This window comes from Macaca nemestrina, chromosome 1 (assembly GCF_043159975.1).
Source record: "Macaca nemestrina isolate mMacNem1 chromosome 1, mMacNem.hap1, whole genome shotgun sequence".
NCBI lineage: Eukaryota > Metazoa > Chordata > Mammalia > Primates > Cercopithecidae > Macaca > Macaca nemestrina.
In genome coordinates this window covers 114,893,584-114,913,260 of record NC_092125.1, presented here as the reverse complement: position 1 = coordinate 114,913,260, position 19,677 = coordinate 114,893,584, and the positions used below count along the sequence as shown (strand labels likewise).

Genomic DNA, 19,677 nt, shown 5'->3' with positions numbered 1-19,677 from the left:
AACACCAAATAATTGGATTAAAACATGAGCAAAAGATCCGAATAGACATTTCTCAAAAGAAGGCATACAAATGATCAACAGGTATATGAAAAATTGTTCCACATCACTAACCATCAGAGAAATGCAAATCAAAGCCACAATGAAACATCATCTCACCCCCAGTTAAAATGGCTTTATCAAAATGACAAAAAATAGCAGATGCCAGTGAGGACCTAAAGAAAGATGAACTCTCGTACGTTGTTGGTGAGAATGTAAATTAGTACAGACATTATGGAGATCGGTATGGAGGTTCCTCAAAAATCTAAAAATAGAACTATTGTATGATCTAGCAATCCCACTGCTGGGTATATATCCAAAAGAAAGGAAATCAGTATATTAAAGAGATGTCTTCACGCCCATGTTTATTGCAGCACTATTCACAATAGTCAGCATATGGAATCAACATGTGTCCATCAATGGATAGGTGGATAAAGAAAATGGGGTACATTTACACAATTAAATATTAATTGGCTATAAAAAAGAATTAACTCTTGTTGTTTGCAACAACATGGATGGAACTGGAGGACATTATATTAAGCAAAATAAGCTAGGCACAGAAAGATAAATATTATATATTCTCACTTATATGTGGGAGCTAAAAGATTGATCTCATGGAGATAAAGAGTAGAATTATGGTTACCAGATACTGATTAAGGTAATAGAGATGGGTGGGGAATAAAGAGGCGATGGTCAGTGGGTACAAAAATGCAGTTAGATGGAATGAAATCTAGTGTTTGGTAGCACAATAGGGCAATTATAGTTAATTTATTTTATATTTCAAAAGTACTAGAAGATTGGAATTGGAATGTTTGCAACACAAATAAATGACAAGTATTTGAGGTAATAGATATCCCAATTACCCTGATTTGATCATTACACATTATATGCTTGTGTCAAAATATCATATTCTCTAGAAATATGTACAACTATTATATATCCCTAAAATGTAAAAATAATAATTTTGTTTAAATTGTGTAAGCTGGCAAAATCATATCTATTACAATACACAGTTTTTATTATATACATTTTAATATTTGTAATATTTTTTCTTTTTTTTGAGATGGAGTCTGACACTGTTGCCCAGGAGGGAGTGGCACGATCTCGGCTCACTGTAAGCTCCGTCTCCCAGGTTCATGCCATTCTTCTGCTTCAGCCTCCCAAGTAACTGGGATTACAGGCGACTGTCACCACGCCTGGCTAATTTTTTGTATTTTTAGTAGAGATGGGGTTTCACCGTGTTAGCCAGGATGGTCTCAATCTCCTGACCTTGTGATCCACCCACCTCAGCCTCCCAAGGTGCCGGGATTACAGGCGTGAGCCACCGCGCCTGGCCTGCGATTTTTTTTTGTTTTTGAGGTGGAGTCTTGCTGTGTTGTCCAGGCTGGAGTGCAGTGGTGCAATCTCGGCTCACTGCAAGCTCCGCCTCCCGGGTTCACGCCATTCTCCTGCCTCAGCCTCTGGAGTGACTGGGACTACAGGCACTCACCACAACGCCCGGCTAATTTTTTGTATTTTTAGTAGAGACGGGGTTTCACCGTGTTAGCCAGGGTGGTCTAGATCTCCTAACCTCGTGATGCGCCGTCTCGGCCTCCCAAAGTGCTGGGATTACAGGCGTGAGCCACCGCGCCCATCCAGGCCTTCAACTTTTTAAAGGTATCAGTGAGCACTGGCCTCTATGCACAATATAAAGAAGTTTTCACAACACTGGTATCTTTTAAGTTTTAAAATGTGTTAGGAAGGAAATCATCCTATTAAAATCTACTTTAAGCGTGTTTTGTGAATGTGTCAGTCTGAAAAGGGAGGAAGGATAATGTCATACTGAGGAAAAGGCCCTATATTGCATTTCTGTCCGCTTTCAAATACACATTCTCAGAAAACTTCCAACAAAGGTTTTACCATTTGATTGACAAAAATGAGTATAAGTAAAGAATATGAGAAAAAAAGAAAGCACTTGAAGTCAGACACTAGGAAGCAAAGGAAAACGATAAGAAAAGACTCATTCAAAAACAAAATTTCAGCCAGTGCACAAATCTATCAGCAGAACAAATAATGCTTCTAAAGGTGGTGGTGTAGGCTGGTCTCTCTGTCTCCTTCCACTTCTGAATGAATCTATTCAGGTCTTCTGCCATTTCCTTTATGGGAGCCAACTGTTTCTAACTCTGCCCACCCAAATAACAGCTTTATTGGCTCTTTCTTATATTTCAACTCTGTACTGTACTAAGCAAAACAAAACTTTATTCTTTGTGTGTTATGCTTTGATTTTGGTGCTTTACTTTTTGTTTTGTAAATAGCAGTGGCTTCTTTATGCTCCCATGGTTCTTTCTTTTCTTTTCTTTCTTTCTTTTTTTTTTTTTTTTTTTAAAGCTAGTTATAATCTTTAGGCTTCCATTTTTGTTCAAAATCAAATTACACAATTTGCCAATCATCCACATTTTAAAACTTTTACGATTATTTTTGCATAACTGTATGCACTTCACCTGAGCCAGCTGTCTTAATCCTTTAGAGTGTGGCCATTTTCCGCTACTATACTTTTGGGTAATAACCGTTGCCAATTTTATCCCACTAAGTAAATTCCTCATTTTATTGAAATTGTTTTTATAAAGCTTAAGTTACTCACATTTATACGCATAATCTCTTCTCCCTCCCCGTTCAGTCTGGTCGTCGTTTGAAACCCTGTTAAGCTATTTGTTATCACAGTTTCTAAAACTCCTCCTGATATTAGCTGTTCAACTTGTCATATAGTCCTTCTTCAACACAGGAGGCTAATTAAAAATGGGAGAATCCAATCATAGACCTGAGAGGCACTTTCAGAGGGCATCTTGTGCCTTTGAGAAAAATCAACATTCTTTCTCCTGGGTTCAATTCCCTGCCCCACTCCTTGCTGGCTGTTTGATGACCTTGAGCAAATTATTCAATCCCTCTTTGCTTCACTTTTTTGTTTTGTTTTAAAAAATGAAATGAGAATAATTATGTTTGTGTTATAGAACTGTCATGAAGGTGAAAGTAGTAGCTATCAGTGATTAGAACAGTTCACAGCACATACTAGCCCTTGATAAATGTTAGCTAATATTTTAAAAATAAATGTTTGATTTTAGAATAGTTATAGATTTACAGTAAAGTTTCAAAGATAGTGCAGAGGGTTTGTATGTATCCGCATCCAGTTTCCCTTATTGGTAACATCTTAAATTAGTATGGTATATTTGTTGCAACAAATGAACTAATATTGATATGCTAACTAATAGTTTTAACCCAATGTCCTTTTTCTGTTCCAGGATCCCACCCAGAATGCCACATGACATTCAGAAGTCTTGTCTCCTTAGGCTCCTCCAGACTGACAATTTCTCAAACTTTGTTTTTGATGACCTTGACGATTTTGAGGTGGTATGATAATTTGTGAAGTGTTTCTCATGCTTAGCCTGGAGTTACAAGATAGGAGAAAAAGACCAAAGATGTGAAGTGCCATTCTCATAACATCATGTCAAGGGTAATGCTATTTATATGAATTATCATCGATGATGTTAACCTTGATGTGCTGGCTGAGGTCGTTTATTAGGTTTTTTCTCTACAGAGTTACTCCCCGCCCCGTACCTTTCCTGACTGTGTTTTTGGGAAGGAAGTCACTATGTGCAGCTCACACGTAAGGTATGGGAAGTTACACTCCAACATCCTTTGGCAGGGTAGTATCTATTCATACATAAATAACTTGAAATTTTTCTGTATGGGAAATTTTCTACCTCATTAATTTATTTATTTAGTCATTTGCTTGCCTCAGTAATGACTCATGAATGTTTATGCTTTGGGTTGTATTCCAAATGTAGTATAATATTTATTTATTTTATTGTTCAGTCAGTTGCCCTAGCTTTGATATTTGAGAGGTCTTTTAATTGGCTCTGCGTCTCCTCAATATACCCCCTTATTAGATTTTTCTTCATTATTTTCTGGCACTACAGATGCTTCAGGCTCATTCATCTTGCATATTACCTGACCCTGCCCTTGAAGCAGCCAATTTTCCAAGGAGCCCTGATTCCCTTCCCTGGAGAATGGTTGAACATGCTCTTTGCTACTGGAGTATCTTTTGTTTCTAGGCCCTCTCAGTGGACAGATTTAAGAAATAACCCATGTATGCGCACATATATATATATATACACAAAATTACTTCTTTATCTATTTGTGTCTACATTAAGGTAAATATGAGTTCACACTAATATTTCCCACTCTAATCCAGTACCACATGGTTCCTTCTAGCCTGCTAATATTTTATTAGCTATTCATTCATTCACTTATTGATTCATTCAGCAAATTTTGTTGAGTGTCTGTTATATGCCAGGCCCTGTGCTCAGCACTAAGGATTAGAGAGCCTGGTGGATACTATCCCTACTCTCATGTAGCTTAGAATCCATTTACACGTTACATTTTTACTTTAGTTCTTTGGTACTACCAAGGAATGACGTCGATCGCAATAGCCTATTTACACCATAGTCCATTCTCCCATTTCCAAGACTGTACTACCTTCTATTGATCATCTGTTTTCCTCTCTACCCTCATTTCTCCTCTGTCAGCTCTTTGCCCTGTGGGATTTTCACCTTTCATTAAAACACTGCAGCAGAAGAGTGGCTTAGATGCTAAATAAGAGTATTACACCCCCTATTTGTGTTGCACATTTGAAAGCTCTTTCACATCTCATTTGTGAGTATACAATTATGTAAAGAATGATAGGGTATTACCAAGGTGCTTTGTTTGGGGTGGCATCTTATGATTGCCGCTCACATATAAATTCGTATGGGATTTGTCATCACCTACTGCTATCTGGAATTGGAGGCCCTGTGTTAGTTTCTTAGGAAGACAATCTCTACTGATGCAAAACTGTACGGTACCTCTGATTTTAATGCTTTTCTTTTCTGTTTACTGAAAATATTTTCATGCTTTTCATGCTTTAATGATTTTAATGCTTTTCTTTGCTGTTCATTGAAAATCTATCATTATATCTCCTTCACTCTGAAGATCGTTATATTTACCTGCCTTCTTTTTTCTTGAGTAAACGTTCTAGAAATTTATCAATTTTAGTAGTCTTTCTAATAACAACTTTGGGCTGTTTGATCCTCTCTATTGTGTGTTTGTTTTCTGTTTCATTATGTTTTGCCCTTTTTTATTTCCTTACTTTTATTTTCTATATTCTGTTCTCAAATTTATAAAGTTGAATGCTTAGCACATTGATTTTAGCCTTTTTAAATTTGGTAATATAATAATTTAAGCCCTCATATTTCCCTCTAATTGCTACTTTGGCTTCACATTACAAGCATTAATATACAGAGCATGTATTATTGTTTAGTGCTTTACAATTTCTAATTTTCACTGTAATTTATTTTTTGACCCATGAATTATTAGCATGTTGATTTTGTTTTCAAATGTGTGTGTTTCCCCAAGTTATATATTTAATTTTGATTTCTATTTAATTGTATTATGATTAGTTTTTTAAAATGATGTTCTTTGAATTCTTTATCTAGGTCTAATCTGCTGTTTAACATTTTATTGTATTTTAATTATTTGTTTTAAAAATTTCAGCTCTTGTACATCTATATGATTCACTTCTTTCAAGTCTACCTGGTACTTTGTTTAGAGAGTATCTTACTCCTTGATCCACTTAATGCTCTCTTTTATTTCTTTTGACATTTTAAGCATACTTACTCTATATTCTTAATTGATAATTCTACCGTTAGAAGCATTAGGTGTGTTTGAATGTATCTTTGTTGTTTCTACTGTTATTCAAGGACTGATGTCTCCTTGTGCATTTTATTATTATTTTCTATAAGTTAATATTAATGAAATATTTGAGGCCTGGATTAAAGGTGTCTTTCTCTCATAAATATGTGTATGCTAATTTTTGATCTGAAGTTTTATGGACCACGTACTACAAACCTGTGTGAAGGTGGGCTTGAAATCTCGGGAAACATTTATTTTTCACTCTGCTCCGGAGCTGGGACAAGCACATTTCTTTGCTGTCATTGTCTGCGGAGTGGGATTTATGTATGTGTGTATCTCAGTTTTCCATTTTACTAAGGGTATACTCCTTTAGGTTGCAGCTCTGTGTGGGAGCCTGCTATAGATCACCTATGTGTAGAGGCTATGGCCATTGTCTCTAGTCCCTCTACTTTCCTCAGGGTTGTCAGAATGGAAGCTCATGGTTATTTTGATGCTTCCTTACCTTTCTGTTTTCCTGCTTTCACTTTGTCTTTTGGCCTTTGATGAATTCCCCTCCGTACTTATCAGCTCAATTATATATTTTTTAAAATTATTTTATTCAGAATCATAACATATTTTGTAATAAGAACATTGTTCATTGTATTGAGTGTATCATGCTGTCAGAAACATAAATTTTATAATCTTTCTTCAAATTATCTATCCTTGACAAGGCAGCTTTAAAAATGAAACAATAAAACTATGAAACAGAATGTAACTGCTTTCCTTTTAAATTAATTATCCCCACATTAAAGAATTTCTATGACCAACTGGTGAAAGTCTGATAATTTTGCTTCAATATTTGCAGCCTTACGTGTATTTATAACACCCAAGAATATATGTATATTTTAATGTGTATCTGTTTGCATGAATTTATTTTTCCTTAAATTGATTTTTATTCTTTGCTTCTCTAACATAAAAATGAAGGAATTCTGTCCAATGATAGAAATACTTGGATATAAGGGAGGGAACCTATATAAGGTGGTAAAATATCTACAAAATTCAACCATAGGAATATTCCTAGGAAGAGCCTAAGGTCCTTAACCCTAATCCCCTCCCTCTCAAAACTTAGACAACTCATATTAGCTGAAATACAACAGAAGGATCTTCTGAGACTGAGATTGAATAAATCTCAGCATGGCATAAATGCCATTGCAATCAAAGACATCATCTACCACATGAGAGAGGGATACTGAGCACATATGTGGGGCAGAGGAAATCCTTTAGTCAAAGGTCACACATTACTAAGCAACAAACTGTACAAAGTCACTTAGTGTGGGAAAAATATAGATATAAAAATGCAGATTTGAGTGGAACTACACCCTGGATTTATTCTTTTTTTTTTTTTTTTTTTTTTTGGTGTATTGGGCTCTACATTGCCTTTGAGAAACAAACAATGCACTAAGAAATATGAAGGAGGGTAGTTAGAAGGAGATGGAATGGGTTGCTGGTGGTATAATGACTCTGTGTTGCATTTCTTGAGCATTTTGAAGTAGGAGAGAGCAGAAAAGAAAAGTACGAAAAGCAAGAGGAGGAAGGTACTAGGGCTTAGATTTTCAAAACAGAAAGACTAGTTGTAGCAACCAAGTGGAGGAATATCTGGGAGCTTTTTGGATTTTCTTTGGTTGGCTAAGGGGAAACTAATTTTGTCTTGATTCAGATTCCCTGTATAATTGCCTTTTGCTTCTGCATTTATATCCAGGCATAGTATGGAATAATCGAAGATCTCTATTCAACCTCTGTCAAACTTTCTTAAACAAGAAATACCTGACTTTTATCAATGAGTTGCATTACCAGTGTCCATTGAAACTTTGATGTAGAAGTATCTGTTCTGAAATACTTGTAAATCACAACTGTAATACGAATAGTTATATACTTATTAGATTCTATTTAGCAGCTCAGGAAAGGAGAGAGGACAGATATTTTCAAACCCCCAAGTTCAAATTCAGAATGTTCCCAGTTTTACAGGAAGTGAATATATATTTTTTACTTTACTTACCCTTTTCATTTTCATTAGAGCCTTAAGACAGGTATTTATCTGAAAAGAAATGTACTTACACAATATAGTTCTTGCTAATTGGGATTCAATCTGAGATAAATAAGAGCTCTGAAACTTTACTTTGCAGAAATTCATAACACTTAAGTTCAGCTGAAATATCCAATTCAGAATGTTGCAGCTCTGAAATTGAGTTAGTCACTCCCTCCTCATATATTGCATATTGTCACCATGATTTTGGTTAAAATCCTGATTCTGATTATGGTTGGCGGGTACAATGAGAAAACTCTTTTTGTAAGTTTTCACAGGGATACACTCACCAAAAAGAAGACCAAATTACTGATTCTCACTTCAATAAATATTTTTACATATACTATGAAAAACACCATTTACCCATAGTGCCAAAAACAGATTGTAGGATGCCTTGGTAAAAGTAACATTATTACAGTGCTTAGCACATATAAACTCAGTAAATATTAAGTTTTCATTTTCATTTCTCCTTCTTTATTCCTTTCCCTTCCTCCCCCTCCTCCCCCTCTCCCTCCTCCGTCTCCACCTCCTCCTCCCTCTTCTCCATTGCCCTTATAAATATATTTCACCAGTAACTTGTAATAAAGTTGTGCTGAGGGCCTCTGGTAAACACCAACTCACACATATAAAATCTCCATGACTGTTTTATTTTATTCTAGACACTAATGCTTCTACTTAATTTCCCATATTAGTCAGAAACCTCCTTTTCTCTATCTCCTCTCCTGACCTCTCGCTTCTCTTTGGGATCTACCTTGGTTTTTGTTGTGGATGCTGTCTCAATGTCAGGAAACAAGGAGTCCTCTCTCTGTTTCAGCCTGGGAAAGAAGAAGGGATAAATATTTTCCGAATCTCCCAAGTTGAAATTCAGAAGGAATTTCCCTAGAAACCAAATCTAAATGACAGTAACCAAAATGAGGAAGCAACATTCAGGCCTATAAAATGTTCTCTAAGTTATAACAATAAAGAAGCTGATCAGTGGGAGGATAGGGTGAAACTGTTCTCTGATTCACAGAAACAAACCTTCAAACTCTGGTAGTTTCAGAAAAGAGCTAGAAAGGACTTGAATGAAAGATAGAGAGCATTGCATGGGTGAAAGAGTTGGCACAAGCAAAATTTCAAAGAGGAAATTACTGTGGGGTATGTGTGTGTGTTTGTGTGGTGTGCTGGTCAGTTGGGGTGTGGGTAGGGTACAGCGATGAGAACCGTGTGATTGGAATCAAGTATGCATTAAAATAAAGACACGCCAGATATAAAATTAGGTCGGCAGTGTTAAGACAGATTATAGATGCTCCTCTTGGAAAATTTTAGGAATATGCACCATGATGGGTTTGACTTCTGGGTCTGGAATTCTGTTAGGCTTTCCAATAGGCCTATACTCCATCTAGAGACTCAGTCCTGACCCAGGCTGTGTTAGTTCATTCTTGCACTGCTACAAAGAAATACCTGAGCCTGGATAATTTATGAGAAAAGAGGTTTAATTGTCTCATGGTTCTTCAGGCTGTACAGGAAGCATAATGCCGGCATCTATTTCTGGGAAGGCCTCAGGAAGCTCACAATCATGGAAGAAGTTGAAGTGGAGGCAGGCAGCTCAGATGGTGAGAGTAGGAGCAAGAGAGTGAAGGGGGAGATGTCTCACATGTTTAAATGAACTGATCTCATGAAGAATCACTCACTATCATGAGAATAGTACCAAGGCAATGGTACTAAACCATTCATGAGAAATCTGCCCCCATAATTCAGCTCCCACCAGGTCCCACACTTTGGGGATTGGGGACCTTCCTTCCTTCCTTCCTTCCTTCCTTCCTTCCTTCCTTCCTTCCTTCCTTCCTTCCTTCCTTCCTTCCTTCCTTCCTTCCTTCCTTCCTCTCTTTCTTTCTTTCTTTTTTCCTTTTCTTTTCTTTCTTTCCCTCCCTCCCTCCCTCCCTCCCTCCCTTCCTTCCTTCCTTCCTTCCTTCCTTCCTTCCTTCCTTCCTTCCTTCCTTCCTTCCTTCCTTCCTTCCTTCCTCCCTTCCTTCTTTCTTCTTATTTCCTTCCTTCCTTCTGTCTTCCTTCCTTCTTTCCTTCCTTCCTTCCTCCCTTCCCTCCTTCCTTCCTTCTCTCTCTCAATCTCTCTCTCTTTCTCTCTCTTTCCCTTTCTTCCTTCCTTCTTTTCTCTTTCTCTTTCTTTCTTTCTTTCTTTCTTTCTTTCTTTCTTTCTTTCTTTCTTTCTTTCTTTCTTTCCTTTCTTTCTTTCTTTCTTTCTTTCTTTCTTTCTTTCTTTCTTTCTTTCTTTCTTTCTTTCTTTCTTCCTTCCTTCCTTCCTTCCTTCCTTCCTTCCTTCCTTTCTTCCTTCTCTCTCTCAATATCTCTATTTCTCTCTTTCTCTTTCTTTTCTTCCTTCCTTCTTTCTTCTTTCCTTCTTCCTTCCTTCCTCCCTTCCTCCTTTCCTTCTCTCTCTCTCAATCTCTCTTTCTCTTGCTTTCTCTTTCTCCTTCCTTCCTTCTCTCTCTCTCTTTCTTTCTCTCTCTCTTTCTCTCTCTCTCTCTCTCTCTCTCTTTCTCTCTTTTTTTCGACAGACTCTTGATCTATTGGCTAGGCCAGACTGCAGTGGCATGATCTTGGCTTGCTGCAACCTCTGCCTCTTGGGTTCCAGTGATTCTCCTGCCTCAGCCTCCCGAGTAGCTGAGATTTTTGTAGTTTTAGTAGAGATGAGGTTTCTACTAAGCCATTGGCCGGGCTGGTCTTGAACTCCTGGCCTCAAGTGATCCACCCGCTTCTGCCTCCCAAAGTGCTGGAATTGTAGATGTGAGCTACCATGCCTGGCAGGGATTATATTTCAACACGAGATTTGGGCAGGGACACATGTCCAGTGAACAGTCATGCTTCTGGGACTAGACTGACTTTGCAGTCAGCTTTCTGTCTTCAGGCTTTTGCCTTGTTCCTTGGTTCCAAGACCTACTCCTTTGCCCTAATTCTAGTGTTTGGGTTTCTACCTTATTTCCCCATTCCTGGGTTCTTACCCTGTTCAGGATCTAGGTAACAATACATTCCTACGTTCCTCTCATATTGTAATCCTCTCTCCTCCACCTTCTCCTGCCCCTTACTCTGCCTTCTTTGATATTCCCATACATTGGAATCTTTCTGTAAAACCTAGTTCCTTTCACTGGTACCAGAACTCTTTCATACCCATTTCTTTCTGAAAATACTACCTGTAGCCTACCATAGAGAATATCCCCAAAACCACCTTGCTTCTGTGGGTGGATTTGTAACATTTCTGTTGCCTACTTGTTTCTGCTCTGTCTACTGGTTATGAGATTATATTTTATCTTGAGATAAACTTTCATTTTGTTACTCCTTACTTCTGAAGATATCATGCTTTATTCATATTTATTTATCCCCAGGGTTTAGCATATAGAAGGAACCTAGTAAATCTTTGTTGAAAGGATAGAATTCGTTTGCTTTCTAGGCCTTCTATAATTTGGTCCCATTCTCCTCATCCCTCTTTTCTTCTCTTTAACATTTCACTGTATTCCAGTTAAATTTATCTTTGAATAATAGCTCTTCACATCATAGCTCTTCATCCTCCTCATCCCTCGTGCAGCATCATGGCTAGTCATTATTTCCAGGTCTTTGCTCATGCTGATCCATCACTGAAATGATCCCTTCTCTCTTGTTCTTACATCAAGCCTTGGCTCCTTTATGAAAGGTTCATTAATTACTCTAGCCAACACTAACAACATCACTTTTCGGTAATTGCCTCAATGTCTTAATTGGGTAATCTTAATGATTAAGGGAAGGATCCCCCAGTTGTTATAATATCTTTCTCTTTTGTTTCCACTGTGCCTGGGTCAGTGTCAGGCACACAGTAGAACTCTGGGCTTACTGTTTGTTCAGTTGATTGCTGCACGCCTTGGTCCCAAGCACAGAAAAGGCAGTCTCCTCCCGTAATGGACCTTCATGCAATCTCTTTAAGGGCTTGCTGGTCTTTGATGCCCACCTTGTTAGGCAGGGTCTTGCACATAGTAGGTGCAAGATTTGGAGGATTTGGAGTCAAGAAGCCCATGTTCAAATCCCAGTTCTAACTGTGTGATTGTGGGTAAGCTACTTAACTTTTGTTAGTCTCAGGTAACTCATAAATAATAACTAAGTAATAATAGTAATTTCCCCACAGGGTTGTTAGGAGGATAAGATGTGATAATGTGTATGAACAGAGTTTTATAAAGTGCTTGGTAAGTATTGGTTAGTTTTAAAGACTCAATAAAATGTGCTTGAATGAACGTGTCAGAGCATTACTCATCATTCCACGTGTGGCATCCAGATGAGGAGGCTCTAAAATTTATGACAAAATGGTTTGACAGAAAACTCACAGGATGCCAGCCACCTCATCAGTATTTGCTGTGTTCTTTCATAATATGTTGTTTTCTAAACTTTTTTCTTCTTCATTTTAATTAGGTCATGAAGGACTCTCCAGTTATCCTCACCATCTTGATTAACACTTAGACATGCTGTGCTGTTTATCTCTTTTTTTTTTTTTTTTTTTTTGTCACTGAGGTCATTTTACATGATCTCCTTGTCCTAAATGAGGATCCCCACTTTCTAAGGAGTGTCTCTTTAAAAGTCGCCTTTGGTGTTTCCCTCCTCTGAGTCCTCCATGGATATGCTATGTAGGTTAATGGGGCAGATTGACTTGGAGGGATCCCCCTCACACCTCTCCTCCAGAAACTTTCTGCACCTCCTCTTTCCTGCTGTCATTCCAACGGTAAGGATTCCAAATGAGAAGGGCCTCTATGTTGGTGATACCAACTGCTGAACTGCAAATGATAACTCATTCTGGTGTGGTGTTGACAGAGGAGAAAGGCAGAGGGAGGCATGTTCCCCAGCAGCAGGTGGTGGCACTGGTCCAAGGAGAAGTATGTGGACAGTCTTTGACAACAGCACATGCCTGGCTTAGGATGTTGTTTTTTTTTTTTTCCCCTCCATTTATTATGACCAGCTCCAAGAATAGGGAAGAACTTGGCAGAAAAGCCCCAGAGTGCAGGCTGTGCTAGTCAGCAACTGTAGTGGTCAATTACTGGGGTATTACATTTTTTAAATTTATTTACTTATTTTTGAGCTACATTGGAGGCTGTGAATGGTGGGTGTGTGTCAAGTTCCTATCTTTTAACCCAGTAATTTCAATTCTAAGTTGTCAGTAAAAAATTAGTTATACTGTTGTTGGTCACAGTATGTTTATAGTAGGTTGGAAAATAAACTAAGCTTTTAACAATAGAAACTTGTTTAATTAATAATGGCACATCAAAATGATGAAAGATTAGGCACTCATTAACATGATGCTTCAGAAGAATATTAAATTACATGGAAACTTTTCAAGGTATATTAACTACAAATCAGCAAGTTACTAACATAGATTTCACAGTCTGATCTCAAGCTTATATGAGTGTGGGAGGCAGTATATTTTATGGGCTACAAGCACATCCTCAGGAGGTAGGCTGCCTCTGTTCAAGTCCCAGCTCTACCACTTAATATGTGTGTAGCCTTGGGCAAACCACCTCTCTATGCCTCAGTTTCTCCATATGTTAAGTGGAGATAATTTTGCCAATCTAATGAGATTGTTCTGAGGGCTAAAATAATCCACATAACATGCTTAGAACAGTGCTGGCTCACAGCATTCCTAGAGTAGATATTAACTATTCTTATAATGCAGTCATACACACGTAACATTCGGTCAACCGTGGGCTGCATGTATGGTGGCATTTCCATGAGATTGTAATGGAGCGGAAAAATTTCTATCGCCTAGTGATGTGGGCATCTCAACATCATAGGGCAATTCATACCTTTTCTGTGTTTAGATACACAAATACTTACCACTGTATTACAATTGCCTACAGCATTCAGTATAGTAACATGCTACACAGGTTTGTAACCTAGGAGCAATAGCTATGCCATAACAGTATAGGTATGTAGTAGGCTATACCAAGTAGGTTTGTGTAACTAAATTCTGTGATGTGTACACAACAAAAAAAATGCTCAATGATGCATTTCTCAAATGCAACCCTGTCACTAAGTGATGCATGACTGTAATTATGTATGCATAAAAAGGATAATACTAAAATAAGAGTGATTATCTTTAAATAGTATGATTATGGTTTATTAGAATTTTCTTCATTGTGTATATTTATACCTGTATATCTTCTACAATAAATACATAATATTTTATAATATGAAAAACATAGTGAAAGTGGTTTAAAAGTGCAGTTTGTTATTAGGAGATTAAAATACAGAACTTTTTTTTGCAAGGAAGATACTCCACAAATTAATCTGAAGTGCAAAAAGTTATATTAGGTTGTTTTCTAAATTTAAAATTCTGTTCAACCCTAAATATTTATTTGGAGAGGACATTGTTAAGATATTGTCCTTTAGTAATATCAGAATCTAATTTATTTTTGTTTTTATTGGATGAACTCTCTTGGATAGAAGGATTCAAACAGAAAAATCAAACAGAAGTCGGATAGAAAACTCTGGAAAATCCAAGAAGGGAGCTAGTTGGTGATGAGCAAAGCTCCATGTGCTGTCTTGATAGCCACAGAGAAGAATGGAGGCCTTGGTACCTGAGTGGAAAGAGAACATGGGCAACATAATGAGATTTTGTCTCTACAAAACAACAGCAACAACAAACAAACAAACAAAATTAGCTGAGTGTGGTGGTGTGCACCTGCAACTTCACTACTCAGCAGGCTGGGGTAGGAGGATGACTTGAACCCAGGAGTTCAAAGCTCTAGTGAACTGTGATTGCACCACTGCACTCCAGCCTGACAGAGCAAGACCTTGTCTCAAAAGGAAAAAAAAAAAAAAAAAAGAAAAGAAATAATTTAAAAAGAGAAGGGATAATGAGAAGAGTCACAACTTTGATAAAGTGGGGAGCATTAGGTTGGGTATGGAATGGTAACAGTCTTGTCTAGTTCGGAATCAGACCGACCTGAGTTTAGTCCTTAACATCTACCCTTTTGCCCTTTTTATTTTATTTCCCTTCCCTTCCCATTTTCTTATTCATTTAATAAAGATTCTGAGTTCTACTTTCTTTTCTGTATTATGGTAGGCTTTGGGAATGCAAAGTTAAATGAAATGTGTTCTATACCTTCAAGGAGGATTGGGCCTTGTAGTGGTGATAGCTGACTCAGCAGACAATCACACAATGGTGTTTTCAGTGCTTTGGTACAGATATTCATAGAGCGCTGCAAGAGCAAGAGGACTGGTAATGAGGTCTGCCTTTGTGATGAGATGGTTGGTGGTAGGACATATGGTGGGTGGCTTCTGACAAAATGGGCCATAGGATGAGTATTGTAGAAGTTAGCGGTAGACAAAGATGGAAAGAGGAAACTGCAGGTATAATGTACATAGGGTGATACAGTAGTTTGAGGAACCACAAGGAGCTTCATCTGGTGGGAAAGATTGGTATAAATGGGGGAACAGAAAGATGGACAGAAACCAGATCATGATGGGCCTGGTTTGCTAAGGTGAGGATTCACTTGTATGAAAGCATTGAATGTGATGGGAGTCTGTTGATGCCTGAAAATCCTGGAGAGTGACTGATTTGGGGGAAGAAAGCTTTATGATCATTTCTTTGTTTGGCTGTGTGATCTTGGGCAAGTAACCTTTATGAGCTCCTTTTCTGTGAAATCGATAAACTGACTATACTACAACCCACCTTGCTGTGCTATTGCAAAAATGAGAGCATTTCTCCAAGGCACCTGTTATAGTACCTGGGTTTATAGTTATGATATGCTGGATAGCTCCAAAAATAAAGAATTACTGCTTGGGAAGTAAGAAAGAAGGTTTGGCTTGAAATAACAAGGTCTGTTGTTAAATCTTGGTTCTGCCACTTCTTGGCTCTGTGACCTTGAACATATAATTTGACTTCTCTGAGTTTTGTTTTTTCACTTATGAGATGCAAACCATGTTGCCCTCACAAGGTTAAGTCAGGATAGTGCTTGTGGTGAATAAACTCCCCCAGTACAAATTATTTCTTTCCAGCCAGGCGCAGTGGCTCACACTTGTAATCCCAGCACTTTGGGAGGCCCAGGCAGGTGGATCATTTGAGGTCAGGAGTTTGAGACCAGCATGGCCAACATGGTGACACTCCGTCTCTACTAAAAATACAAAAAAATTAGCTGGGCATTGTGATGGGCACCTGTAGTTCCAGCTACTTGGGAGGCTGAGGCAGGAGAGCTGCTTGAACCCGGGAGGCAGAGGTTACAGTGAGTTGAGATCACGCCACTGCACTCCAGCCTGGGAGACAGAGTGAGACTCTATCTCAAAAAAAAAAAAAATTCTTTCCATTATTTTTTTATCTTTCTCTCAGTCCTTCTCTTTTTGTTTCCCTTTTGCAACTGCAGGCTTTTCTAAGTCAACCCTCTGCTTCATGAAGAACACACTAGGGTGGGATATCACACTGTGAGGAATATATCACTGGAACTTGAATAGTAAAGCAGCAGATCGGGAGCAACATCTGGAGGGCCCATGCAAGCCTGGGGAGAGAAAGAGAGCCACTGGCAAGCCCAAAAGGGAGTGAGAGCAAGTGAGTGTATGCACAGAGCACTTCTGGAGCATGACCCTCCTGCGATGCCTGCTGAGCCGTTACTTGAAGGTCTACACAGGTGTAGACCAAATTCAAGGCCTAAATCAAGGGAAAGTATTACCATATGTTCCTACACAGAGACTAAAGGAGAGGGCTGCTCCCAGCAAGGGGGGAGGAGGGTAGAGGTGGAAGTGAGGAGCCAGGGGAGGAAGGGAGGAAAACAGAAGAGCTGCCAATATAAAGAATTCATTAGAGAAAAGTCATGTTGTGACCTCCAAGATGAAGATGAGTGAAAATTCTTGTATGATTTAATATTCAGTGGAAATATTCCAAACCGCATGCGTTCTGTGCAGGCTGCGGTCTTTTACCTTAATTTCGGGGAAGTCCTACTACCCATTACGCTTCATGTTATTTACACAGTCTGAGCCTCTTTGTAACATGCTGGCAGGGTGTAGATGAAGAGGCTTGACTGGAAGCCTGCAATTATAGAAGTCTGGACAGTGTGGAAGAACTGGGAGCCAGGCTGACCATTTATGTGAGAGAGGGACATGTCTTAGCTGAGTGCCACGTAAGCCATAGAGCCTTATCTCCTGGGACACATGTGCTACAAGTTCACATTATTTTCTATAGCTGTCTTGGGCAGTTGAATTAGTCCAGTGGTTTTTTAAACTTAAAACATATTAGAAACATTTTCTTAAGGACAACTTTTATGAAGCTATGATACATTTTTAAAAACAAAACAAAAATGTACTCTAAATTCTAATATGGTAAAAAAGTTATCTGCTTGGGTTGGAAGTCAGGATGGGGCCCTGAAGCCCTGCCCACTTGCTTCTCTCCCCTTATGCAAATTCGTTTCTGAAAGTGTGAAAACTATCACTGTAGTACAACCTTCAATGTGTAGATGAGGAAATGGAGATGCTAGAGGCTTGTCCACATGCCCATTAATTAAGGGCTGAAGTTAGATTGAAATCATCTTTTTTTCATACCTGCCTTGGTGTATTTTCCTAGCTCTAGACTCATAGCTATTTGCTTTCAGAATAGAGGTAATTAAAATATTGCTGTGTCTGATCAACCCAGAGACACAGGAAAAACTGAAAGAGTTTGAAGAACCTGATGCTCTCCCATCTGTAAATGGCCTAGAGGAAGCCTCCACATCCCTTTTGCAACTGCAGGCTTTTGTAACTCAACCCTCTGCTTCATGAAGAGGAACACCCGCGGTGGCATATCACACTGTGAAGAATACATCGCTGGAACTTGAACAGTAAACCAGCAGATTGGGAGCAACATGTGTAGGGCCCATGCAAGCCTGGGCAGAGGAGAGGTGCTGGCATGCTCACAAGGGAGCGAGAGCAAGTGAGTGTATGCACAGAGCACTCCTGGAGCACGACCCTCCCCCACCCACACTGTGCAAGGGGGAGGCAAAATACACATCTGTTGAATGGAAATGAAATGCTGTGGTTTTAGGAAAGAGTCCCTGGGACCCCACAGTCTCTCCAGTCTTAGACTTTCCTTGTCTCAAAGAGACTGGGACTCTGAGGAGTTTTTCTCCCAGGAATGTTCTATCCTCCGGCAAAGAAGCTCTGGGCTTTAGACTCAGAAAAACCTCAAATTGCTAGTTTATTATTTAGACAAGCTAATTCATGACGACTTGCATCATCTTGCAAGTATGGCAAAGTGGACCAGGGCAAAGCCTTCCTAGGATTTTTGTTGAGCTGTAAGTTTCCTTTCCAGTCAAAGAAGAATGATTGGTTTAGCATATTAATATCTATTAAGAGTAAAAAAAATGAGTGTTTGAAGATTCTTGCTGAGCTCCTGATTTTTCCTGAGGCATTCACAGTCAGGTCCTCTATTTCCTTTAAGCCTACTGGTTCCCCTGAATGTGTTATGTCCTGAATTATCAAGAGGTTCTGATGCCTGCTGAAATCATCATGGGTGTAATGGAGACAGTGGTACTCACCAAACATTCCATCTGCTCTTTCGCATTTGCCAAATCCCTTGCACTTAGGTGGGGCCATGAGCCTAGTTCTGACCAATGAAACGTAAACTAAAGTGGTGAAAAGCCTATGTGCAAATCTCCAGGCTCTCCTTCACTAACACCAGCACTTTCCAGCTGGCAAAGTCCCTACCAGTCTGGAACCCTGAGTAACTTTGATAAGCAGAGTATCCTTCTCCCATGGACCTATGCTGGATATTCATCATAAATGAGACACAAACCTTTGTTATTTTAAATCACTAAGATTTCAAGGCTAATTCGTTATGCAGCATAACCTAGTTCTGACTAATTAGTCATGACTAATACAGGGATAACTGGGCTCGAAGCAAGGCAGACTGAAGACGTGCTCTGGAAAGAACTATGCTTAAGGGTTCTCTTTAGGATCTGGCAGCCCTCAAAACCTCAAGGGTTTGAGGCAGTTGTGTGGTGAATGGAGCTGCCTTGTACTGGCTGGTTACCCTGGATAGTACACATTTTTTCCCAACTCTGCATTTAATGACATCACCTTGATAACTTGTCATTGGCCATGGTAGAAGTATTTACACCATAGAAATTGTCTAATGTTATAAATCATGGCATTATTGTTTTTCCTGGCAAGGTAGTTGTTAAATATTCATATCAAAACACCATATCATACTTCTTAAATATATACAATTATTATTTGTCAATTAAAAATAAAATAAAACAATTATTTATAAAAACCAAACAAATAGTCAGGCCTCTGCAAAATTATGACACAGGAAGAAAAAGTTTAACAGCACATCACTGATTTGAAGTTTCTACAGAGAGAGTCAAGGTGGCAGTTGGAAATGAAACAGTAGGACCCTTAGTAAATAAGAACTCCCTAATCCATCTTGAATTAATTTTCATATAAGATATAAGGAAGGGATCCAGTTTCAGCTTTCTACATATGGCTAGCCAGTTTTCCCAGCACCATTTATTAAATAGGGAATCCTTTCCCCATTTCTTGTTTTTGTCAGGTTTGTCAAAGATCAAATGGTTGTAGATGTGTGGTATTATTTCTGAGGGCTCTGTTCTGTTCCATTGGTCTATATCTCTGTTTTGGCACCAGTTCCATGCTGTTTTGGTTACTGTAGCCTTGTAGTATAGTTTGAAGTCAGGTAGCATGATGCTTCCAGCTTTGTTCTTTTGGCTTAGGATTGTCTTGGCAATGCAGGCTCTGTTTTGGTTCCATATGAACTTTAAAGTAGTTTTTTTCCAATTCTGTGAAGAAAATCATTGGTAGTTTAACGGGGATGGCATTGAATCTATAAATTACCTTGGGCAGTATGGTCATTTTCATGATATTGATTCTTCCTGTCCATGAGC

At 38.7% G+C, this 19,677-nt stretch overlaps 1 long non-coding RNA gene across 4 annotated transcripts in view; it reads left to right on the top strand.

Moving 5' to 3' along the window:
- LOC105479094 (uncharacterized) overlaps positions 1–19,677 on the top strand; it is a 37,874-nt gene that overhangs the window by 7,838 nt on the left and 10,359 nt on the right. The window contains exons 3-4 of one of the 4 annotated variants that reach the window (XR_011617611.1): positions 3,312–3,523; positions 3,990–6,524. This is a non-coding gene — a long non-coding RNA (uncharacterized lncRNA). Of the gene's footprint in view, positions 1–3,311; positions 6,525–19,677 lie in introns of those variants that run through there. The other 3 variants (XR_985682.2, XR_011617610.1, XR_003017456.2) reach the window with 3 other exon arrangements.